General features: G+C 37.8%; 1 pseudogene; it reads left to right on the top strand.

Annotated features, from left to right (window-relative positions):
* The first annotated feature begins 254 nt into the window (after positions 1-254).
* LOC116895588 lies at positions 255-697 on the top strand (annotated as a pseudogene).
* Positions 698-9353: the final 8656 nt, after the last annotated feature.

Here is a 9353-nt window from a genome sequence, read left to right as displayed (position 1 = left end):
GCCTATGTTTTAAGTGTTTATAAAGCACTCAAAATTGTATCTTATGTGAATAAGACTTCTGAAAAAAAATACTTCAATACAATCTTTCTGTTGGGTAAAGATATTCTACACACACGATTAAACAATCTTTTCCTTGGGAAATTTCCTATACACACTAATTGAGAAAAGCAACCATCTCAAAAATTAAAATAGTATTTCCCACCGCCGTTCCTGCTGCCAGCCCGTGCACGGTCCTGCACGCTGCCAGTCGGTCTTTGCCGCCATGCCCAGGAATAATGGAAAAGGAGGTAAAAACCAGCGTAGAGGGAAGAATGAGATTGAATCTGAAAAGCGAGAGCTTGTGTTCAAGGAGGATGGGCAAGAATATGCTCAGGTAATCAGATGTTGGGAAACGGACGATTAGAAGCCGTGTGTTTCGATGGTGCAAGGAGACTATGCCACATCAGAGGGAAACTGAAAAAAAAAAGGTTTGGATAAACACCTCAGATATCATATTGGTAGCCCTCCGAGATTACCAGTACAACAAAGCCGATGTCATTTTAAAATACAACGCAGATGAAGCAGAAGTCTCAAGGCCTACGGTGAGCTTCCGGAGCATGCTAAAATCAAGGAAACTGATACATTTGGTCCTGGAGATGATGATGAAATTCAGTTTGATGACATAGAGGGTTATAATGAAGACATCGATGATATCTAAAATGAAATCGATATTTTACATTCCAGTCTTCCTGAAGATTGTCCTTCAGGTTTGGAATCTGGCCATAGACCTCAAAGAAAAGTTTTCACTGACACCTCGATTGTAATTTGTTGAGGCAGATTTGATACTACAGTCTTTCAAAACTGATAATCTTAACTGATATGCTAAGCCTATTTTGTCTGATTTGATTTAATGGTCCTTAAGAAGACCATTTAAGAAAAAAAAAGAAGCCTTTCCTACATTGACCACTTCCAGAAAGTAAATGGATGTTTGAGTAAACCATTTGCCTTGTACTCAGTATAAATTATGATTAAGCCTTGCCTTTGCATAGCTGTTGACTGTACAGTCTTTGTGTATATTTCAGTTGCCCAGAGATTTTTATACAAATGGAGGCAGGAATCTGCATTTTGTTTTGTTATATTTTGAGACAAGAGTCTAACTCTGCATGTGAGGCTAGCTTAGAGTTCACTGTGATACTGGTGGGCCTCAAAACTTGCTATGATTCTCCTATTGACCTCTTAGGTGCTGAGAGCATATGTATATACCACTCTACCTGGCAGAAATCTATTGAAAGGCAAAAATGATAGGTCTGCTTTCCATATGTTTAACTATGTAGCTATTTTTATACTAGCTTTGATACCATGTACATTTTTTCATGATTTATTTTGCAGTCATCAGCTTACTGGAGGAGGAAAGGCACTTCCAAACTGATTTTAGGGTTTGTTTGTTTGGGGAGGGGGAATGTTGACACAGGGTTAATGTGTGTGGCCCTAGCTGTGATGGAACTCACTCTGTACACCAAGCTGGCCTCAAATTCACACAAGCCAGCTTGCCTCTGCCTCCCAAGTACTGGTATTAAAGGTGTGAACCACCACCACCACTTGGCTCCAAAATGTTTTTAGAAATTGGTTTTTAATGTGAATGTTTTTGAGCTCTCAATATAAGGCCGTTTTTATTTTTTAATTTATGTTTATTGGATAATTTTATTTACATTTCAAATGTTATTATCTTTCCCGGTTTCCCATCCATAAGCCCCTTACCCCATTCCCTCTCCCTTCTTCTGAACAGTGTTACCTCTCCCCAATCACTCCCCATTTCTGCCTACCCACCCTGATATTCCCCTACACAGGGAATCCAGCCTTGGCAGGATCAAGGGCTTCTCCTTCCATTGGTGCCCAAAAAAGGCCATCCTCTGATAAATATACAGCTGGGTCTGTCCAGGCGTAGTCTTTGGGTAGTGGTTTAGTCCCTGGGAGCTCTGGTGGGTTGGCATTATTGTTCTTATGGGACTGCAAGACCCTGCAGCTCTTTCAATCCTTTCTCTAACTCTTCCAATGGGGACCCAGTTCTCAGTTCAATGGTTGGCTAAGAGTCTCTGTATTTGTCATGCTCTGGCAGAGCCTCTTGGAGACAAATATATTCAGCCCCTGTCAGCATACACTTCTTGGTGTCAGCAATGATGTCTGGGTTTGGTGGCTATATGTATATGGGCTGGATCTCAAGTTGAGCAGGCACTGAATGGCCATTCCTTCAGTCTCTGCTCCAAACTTTGTCTCCCTATCTACTCCTATGAATATTTTTGCTCCCCTTTCTAAGAAGAAATGAAGCATCCATACTTTGGTCTTCCTTCTTCTTGAGCTTCATGTGATGTGTGAATTGTATCTTGAGTAATTTGAGCATTTGAGCTAATATTCACTTATCAGTGGGTGCATACCATGTGTGTTTTTTGTGATTGGGTTACCTCACACAGGATACTTTCTAGTTCCATCTATTTGCCTATGAATTTCATGAAGTCATTGTTTTTGACAGCCAAGTAGTACACCATTACGTAGATGTACCACATTTTCTATATCCATTCCTCTGTTGAAAGGTATCTGGGTTCTTTCTGGCTTCTGACTATTATAAATAAGGCTGCTATGAACATAGTGGAGCATGTTTGTTATATGTTAGAGCATCATTTGGCTATATGCTGAAGAGTGGTATAACTGGGTACTCAGGTAGTACAATGTCCAATTTTCTGAGGAACCTCCAGACTGATTTCCAGAGTGGTTGTACCAGCTTGCAATCCCGCCAACAATGGAGGAGTGTTCCTCTTTCTCCACATCCTCGCCAGCATTTGCTGTCACCTGAGTTTTTGCTCTTAGCAATTCTGACTGGTATGAGGTAGAATCTCAGGATTGTTTTGATTTGCATTTCCATGATAACTAAGAATGCTGAACATTTCTTTTGGTATTTCTCAGCCACTCAATATTCCTCTGCTGAGAAGCCTTTTTTTTAGCTCTGTATCCCAATTTTAATAGGGCGATTTGACTTTCTGGAATCTAACTTCTTGAGTTCTTTGTATATTTTGGATATTAGCCCTCTATCAGGTGTAGGATTGGTAAAGATCTTTTCCCAATAGGTTGGTTACCATTTTGTCCTAATGACAGTGTCCTTTGCCTTACAGAAGTTTTGCAGTTTTATGAGGTCCCATATGTCAATTCTTGATTTTAGAACATAAGCCATTGGTGTTTGGTTCAGGAAATTTTCCCCAGTGCCCATGTGTTCAAGACTCTTCCCTACTTTGTCTTCTATTAGTTTGAGTGTATCTGGTTTTATGTGGAGGTCCTTGATCCACTTGGACTTAAGCATTGTACAGAGCAATAAGAATGGGTCAATTTGCATTCTTCTACATGTTGACCTCCAGTTGAATAAGCACCATTTGTTGAAAATGCTATCTTTTTTCCACTGGATTGTTTTAGCTCCTTTGCAAAGATCAAGTGACCATAGGTGTGTGGGTTCATTTCTGGGTCATCAGTACTATTCCACTGATCTACCTGCCTCTCTCTGTACCAATACCATACCGTTTTTATCACTAATGCTCTATACTACAGCTTGAGGTCAGAGATGGTAATTTCCCCAGAAGTTCTTTTATTGTTGAGGATAGTTTTCAGTATCCTGGGTTTTTTGTTATTCCAAATAAATTTGCAAATTTCTATTTTTAACTCTATGAAGATTTCAGTTGGAATTTTGATGGGGATTGCATTGGATCTGTAGATTGCATTTTGCAAAATGGCCATTTTTACTGTATTTATCCTACCAATCCATGAGCATGGGAGGTCTTTCCATCTTCTAAGATCTTCTTCAATTTCTCTCTTCAGAGACTTGAAGTTCTTGTCATACAGATATTTCATTTGCTTAGATAGAGTCACACCGAGGTATTTTATGTTGTTTGGGACTATTGTGAAGAGTGTCATTCCCCTAATTTCATTCTCAGCCTGTTTATCCTTTGAGTAGAGGAAGGCTACTGATTTGTTTGGGTTAATTTTATATCCAGCCACTTGGCTGAAGTTTTTTTTTATCAGGCTTAAGCTTTCTCTGGTGGAATTTTTGGAGTCACTTAAGTATACTATCATATCATCTGCAAATAGTGATATTTTGACTTCTTCCTTTCTAATTTGTATCTTTTTGACCTCCTTCTGTTGTCTGATTCCTCTGGCTAGGACTTCAAGTACTATATTGAATAAGTAGGGAGAGAGTGGGCAGCCTTTTCTAGTCCCTGATTTTAGTGGGATTGCTTCAAGTTTCTCTCCACTTAGTTAATGTTAGCTACTAGTTTGCTGTATACTATTTTTACTATGAGTATGGGCCTTGAATTTCCTGATCTTTCCAAGACTTTTAACCTGAAGGGGTGTCAAATTTTGTCAGATGCTTTCTCAGCATCTAATGAAATGATCATATGTTTTTTTTTTCTTTGAGTTTGTTTACATAGTGGATTACATTCACTGATTTCTGTATATTTAACCATCCCTGCACCCCTGGAATGAAGCCTACTAGATCCTGATGGATGATCATTTTGATGTGTTCTTGGATGATGTTTGTGCAAATTCTATTGAGTATTTTTGCTTCAATATTCATAAGGGAAATTGGTCTGAAGTTCTTGCTTTGTTGGGTCTCTGTGTGGTTTAGGTGTAAGTGCAATTGTGGCTTTGTGAAAGAAATTGGGTAGTTTTCCTTCTCTTTTTATTTTGTGGATTAGATTGGACAGTATTGTTATTAGGCCTTCAATAAACGTCTGATAGAATTCTGTACTAAACACATCTGGTCCTGGGCTTTTTTCTTAATTGGGAGACTTTTAATAACTGCTTCTATTTCTTTAGGAATTATATGACTGTTTAGATGGTTTATCTGATCCTGATTTAACTTTGGTAGATATTATCTCTCTAGAAAATTGTCCATTTCCCCCAAATTTTCCAGTTTTGTGGAATATAGGCTTTTGTAGTAGGATCTGATGATTTTTTGAATTTTCTCAGATTCTGTTGTTATGTCTTCCTTTTCATTTCTGGTTTTGTTAATTTTGGATACAATCTCTGTGTCCTCTGGTTAGTCTGGCTAAGGGTTTATCTATCTTATTGATTCTGTCAAAGAACCAGATCCTGGTTGTGTTGATTTTTTGTATAATGCTTTTTGTTTTTACTTGGTTGATTTCAACCCTGACTTTTATTATTTCCTGCAGTCTACTCCTCTCAGGTATATTTGCTTCTTTGTGTTTTAGAGCTTTTAGGTATGTCATCAAGCTGCTAGTGTCAAGCCGCAAACTCTCAGGTTTCCTTTTGGAGGCACTCAGAGCTATGAGTTTTACTCTTAGCACTGCTTTCATTGTGTCTCATAGGTTTGGGTATGTTGTGCCCTTCATTTTCATTAAATTAAAAAATGTCTTTAATTTCTTTCTTTATTTCTTCCTTGACCAAGTTATCATTGAGTAGAATGTTGTTCAACTTCCATGTATATGTGGGCTTTCTGCCATTTTTGTTATTATTGAAGACCAGTCTTAGTCTGTGGTGATCTGATAGAATGCACGCGATTATTTCTATCTTCTTGTATCTCTTGAGGCCTGTTTTGTGATGCATTATATGGTCAATTTTAGAGAAGGTATTATGAGGTGCCGAGAAGAAGGTATATTCTTTTGTTTAAATATCTGTTAAATCCATTTGGTTCATAACTTCTTTAGTTTCTCTATGTCTCTGTTTAGTTTCTGATTCCATGGTCTGTCCATTGATGAGAGTGGGGTGTTGAAATCTCTTACTATTACTGTGTGAGGTGCAATATGTGTTTTGAACCTTAGTAAGGTTTCTTTTTATAAATGTAGGTGCCCTTGCATTTGGAGCATAGATATTTAGGATTGAGAGTTCATCTTCGTGGATTTTTCTTTGATGACTATGATGTATCCTTCCTTAATTTTTTGATAACTTTTGGTTGAAAGTTGATTTTATTCAATATTAGAATGGCTACTCCAGCGTGTTTCTTCTGACCATTTTGCTTGGAGAATTGTTTTCCAGCCTTTTACTCTGAGGTAATATCTATCTTTTCACTGAGGTGTATTTCCTGTATGCAGCAAAATGGTGTGTTCTCTTTATGTATCCAGTTTGTTATTCTATGTCTTTTTTATTGGGGAATTGAGTCCATTGATGTTAAGAGATATTAAGGAATAGTGCTTGTTGTTTGCTGTTATTTTTGTTATTACAGGTGTAATTATGTTTGTGTGTATCTCTTCCTTTTGTTTCATTGCAGGGAGATTACTTTCTTGCTTTTTCTAGGGTGTAGTTTCCCTCCTTGTGTTGGAATTTTCCATCTATTATTCTTTGTAGGAGTGGATTTGTGTAAAGGTATTGTATAAATTTGGTTTTGTCATGGAATATCTTGGTGTCTCCATGTATATTAATTGAGAGTTTTGCTGGACATAGTAGCCTATGCTGGCATTTGTATTCTCTTAGGGTCTGTATGACATCTGCCCAGGATCTTCTGACTTTCATAGTCTCTGGTGAGAAGTCTGGTGTAATTCTGATAGGTCTGACTTTATATGTTAAGTAATCTTTTCTCCTTGCTGCTTTTAATATTCTTTCTTTGTTTTCTGTGTTTGGTGTTTTGACTATTATGTGGCAAGGGGGAATTTCTTCTCTGGTCCAATCTATTTGGAGTTCTGTAGGCTTCTTGTATGTTTATGGGCATCTCTTTCTTTAGGTTAGGGAAGTTTTCTTCTATAATTTTGTTGAAGATACATATTGGCCCTTTAATTTGGGAATACTCTCTCTCTTCTATACCCATTATCCTTAGGTTTGATCTTCTCTTGTGTCCTGGATTTCCTGTACATTTTGGTTTACGAGCCTTTTGTGTTTTACATTATATTTGATGGTTGTGTCGATGCTTTCTATGGTATCTTCTGTCCCTGAGATTCTCTCTTCTGTCTCTTGTATCCTGTTGGTGATGCTTGCATCTATTACTCCTGATCTCTTTCCTAGGTTTTCTATCTCCACAGTTCTCTGCTTTTATGCTTTCTTTATTGTTTCTATTTCAATTTTCAAATCCTGGATTGTTTTGTTCAATTCCTTCCCCTGTTTGGTTGTGTTTTCATGTAATTCTTTAAGGGATTTTTGTGTTTCCTCTTTAATTGTTTCTTCATGTTTGCCTGTGTTGTCCTATACTTCTTTAAGGGAGTTGTTTATGTCCTTCTGAAAGTCCTCTGTCATCATCATGAGATGTGATTTTAAATCCAAATCTTGCTTTTCCAATGTGTTTGGATACCCACTATTAGCTTTGGTGGGAGAACTGGCCTCTGATGATGCCAAGTAGTTTTGATATCTTTTGCTTAGGTTCCTGCACTTGCCTCCTGCCATCAGGTTGTCTTTGGTGTTAGCTTGTTCTGCTGTCTCTGACAGTGGCTAACCCTCCTGTAAGCCTGTGTGCCAGCACTCCTGTAGACCTATTTTCTTTCAACTGGATCTCTGTACAGAGGGCTGTGGGACCATTTCAGCTCTGGGTGTAGGCAAAAACTGAAAGTGTCCTGTCCCAAACTGCTCCTGAGTCTGCGTGTCCTGAGGGCTCAAAGCAGATCACTAGGAGCAGAAGAGTTGGTCTAATCTCTCCTCTCAGGTGTGTTGATGCTCCTGGTGAGTGGCTTTCAGTTCTGGGCAGTTCCTGCCCCGGCTGCTCCTAGGTTCCTGTATCCAGAGGGCACTAGACAGGTTCCTCTTGGGCCAGGAATGTGAGCAGAAGTCTTTGTCTGCCCTGAGTTCTCATGATTGTCTGCACTTCTGAGAGTCCAGCTTTCTTCCCCATGGTATATGGGTAGAGAGCTGTGGGACCGGTTCAGCTCTAGGCCCAGGCAGAAACTGGAAGTGTCCTGTCTGCCGATTTTGAATGAACATCAGTGGTTGCAAGTATTTTTTTCGAGAACTTGAGCTGAGGTGTTAGAACTACACCCCTGTTGTTGATGCGATTTAGTCCAGTATTTACCACCCCCTCTGTTCCTCTGTTGTCTTGAAAAATGATTGCCTTTAAGAGGCCATACTGTTATTAGAATTGACTTTCTTCTAATGTAAATTCAAAAGTACACAGCAGCATTTTTATTTTTTTTATATCTTCACATGTGTAAATAGTATAAGTGGGAAGAAACTTCCAAATCATTAAATTATCACATCTTAAAAAAAGAATAACAGATATATCAGTCTTACAATGACTACGTTATATCAGGCCTAAAATGTTTGATCCTGTATTGAAACCAACTATAATTAATGTTATTTTTTAGGTTCCCAAAATAGACTTGTAATGAACTACTGTTGGGAATATTTTGAATAGCATTACTAAGTTCAAAGCTCTGTTATTTTTATATTCTGTTGTAATTTTATATCAGGAGAATAGAACAAGATAACCCTGCTAATAATTTTAAATCCATAGCCATCTGTAACATAAGCCTAATTGTAGAACACTTAACCCGGTTTTGTTCACCCTAAAGTACCATGAAAGTTCAGTCTGATAAACCTACATTTGCATACTGAGCACAAAGCAAGTGCAGTATTTATGAATCTTTATAGACAAATAGTAGTGATACTTTCTGTTGAAAACAAATTTAGTTTAGAATGTTAGTGCAAGGAATGAATTTCTGATTGTACTCCCAATTCCGTTCATTTCTTCTTTAATTTGAATAACCTGTCACCTGGAGCTAATCTTAAATAAATAGCAAATGGACCTTGGTACTGAAATAGTAATGATTATATCACTTCCTCGGAGAATATATAGTGCCATTTCCAATAACAGACTAGCCTAAACAGCAATGGAATTAGATTTCTCTAGCAATATGCGTCATTTAGATGCAGTATTAATTTTGTGTCTTACCCAGTACGTACGGATGCAGTTAAGAACTGGGCCCACTGGATAATTTAAAATTCATAGTTTTTTGAACTTCTCATAGTAAAGGTGCTGTATAAATATTAATAGAAATAATAATGATAATGATGAACTTATTATTCTAATCTCAACCCTGCACACAGTGGAAGTAATTCTCAAGCACTTTGTCACTTGGCTATATGCACATGCATACACAGCCAGGCTATGGAATTCCCCTTCACATCAATGGGACTGTTACAATCTTCTCAGCTCATCAGGAGACTGACTGATGGGCATGGGGGAGAAGGAAGAAATGACACTTCGAGCAGAACCAAATATTAAGAAAATATTCTGTAAAATGCATTCAAAGTGACAAGAAGTGAACAAGAGCTCTGATATTGATTTAAATCAATTTCTAGACATTAGTTTTCAGGAAGAAATACTGTAAAGGAATAGATTACAATTTAAAAATAAAATAACCATGTACTTTATTTTGTAAGAAAAAATAAAAAAC

Source organism: Rattus rattus, chromosome 3, assembly GCF_011064425.1.
Source record: "Rattus rattus isolate New Zealand chromosome 3, Rrattus_CSIRO_v1, whole genome shotgun sequence".
Taxonomy (NCBI): domain Eukaryota; kingdom Metazoa; phylum Chordata; class Mammalia; order Rodentia; family Muridae; genus Rattus; species Rattus rattus.
Note: the sequence above shows the minus strand (reverse complement) of the source record. Positions and strands in the feature narration are given on the sequence as shown.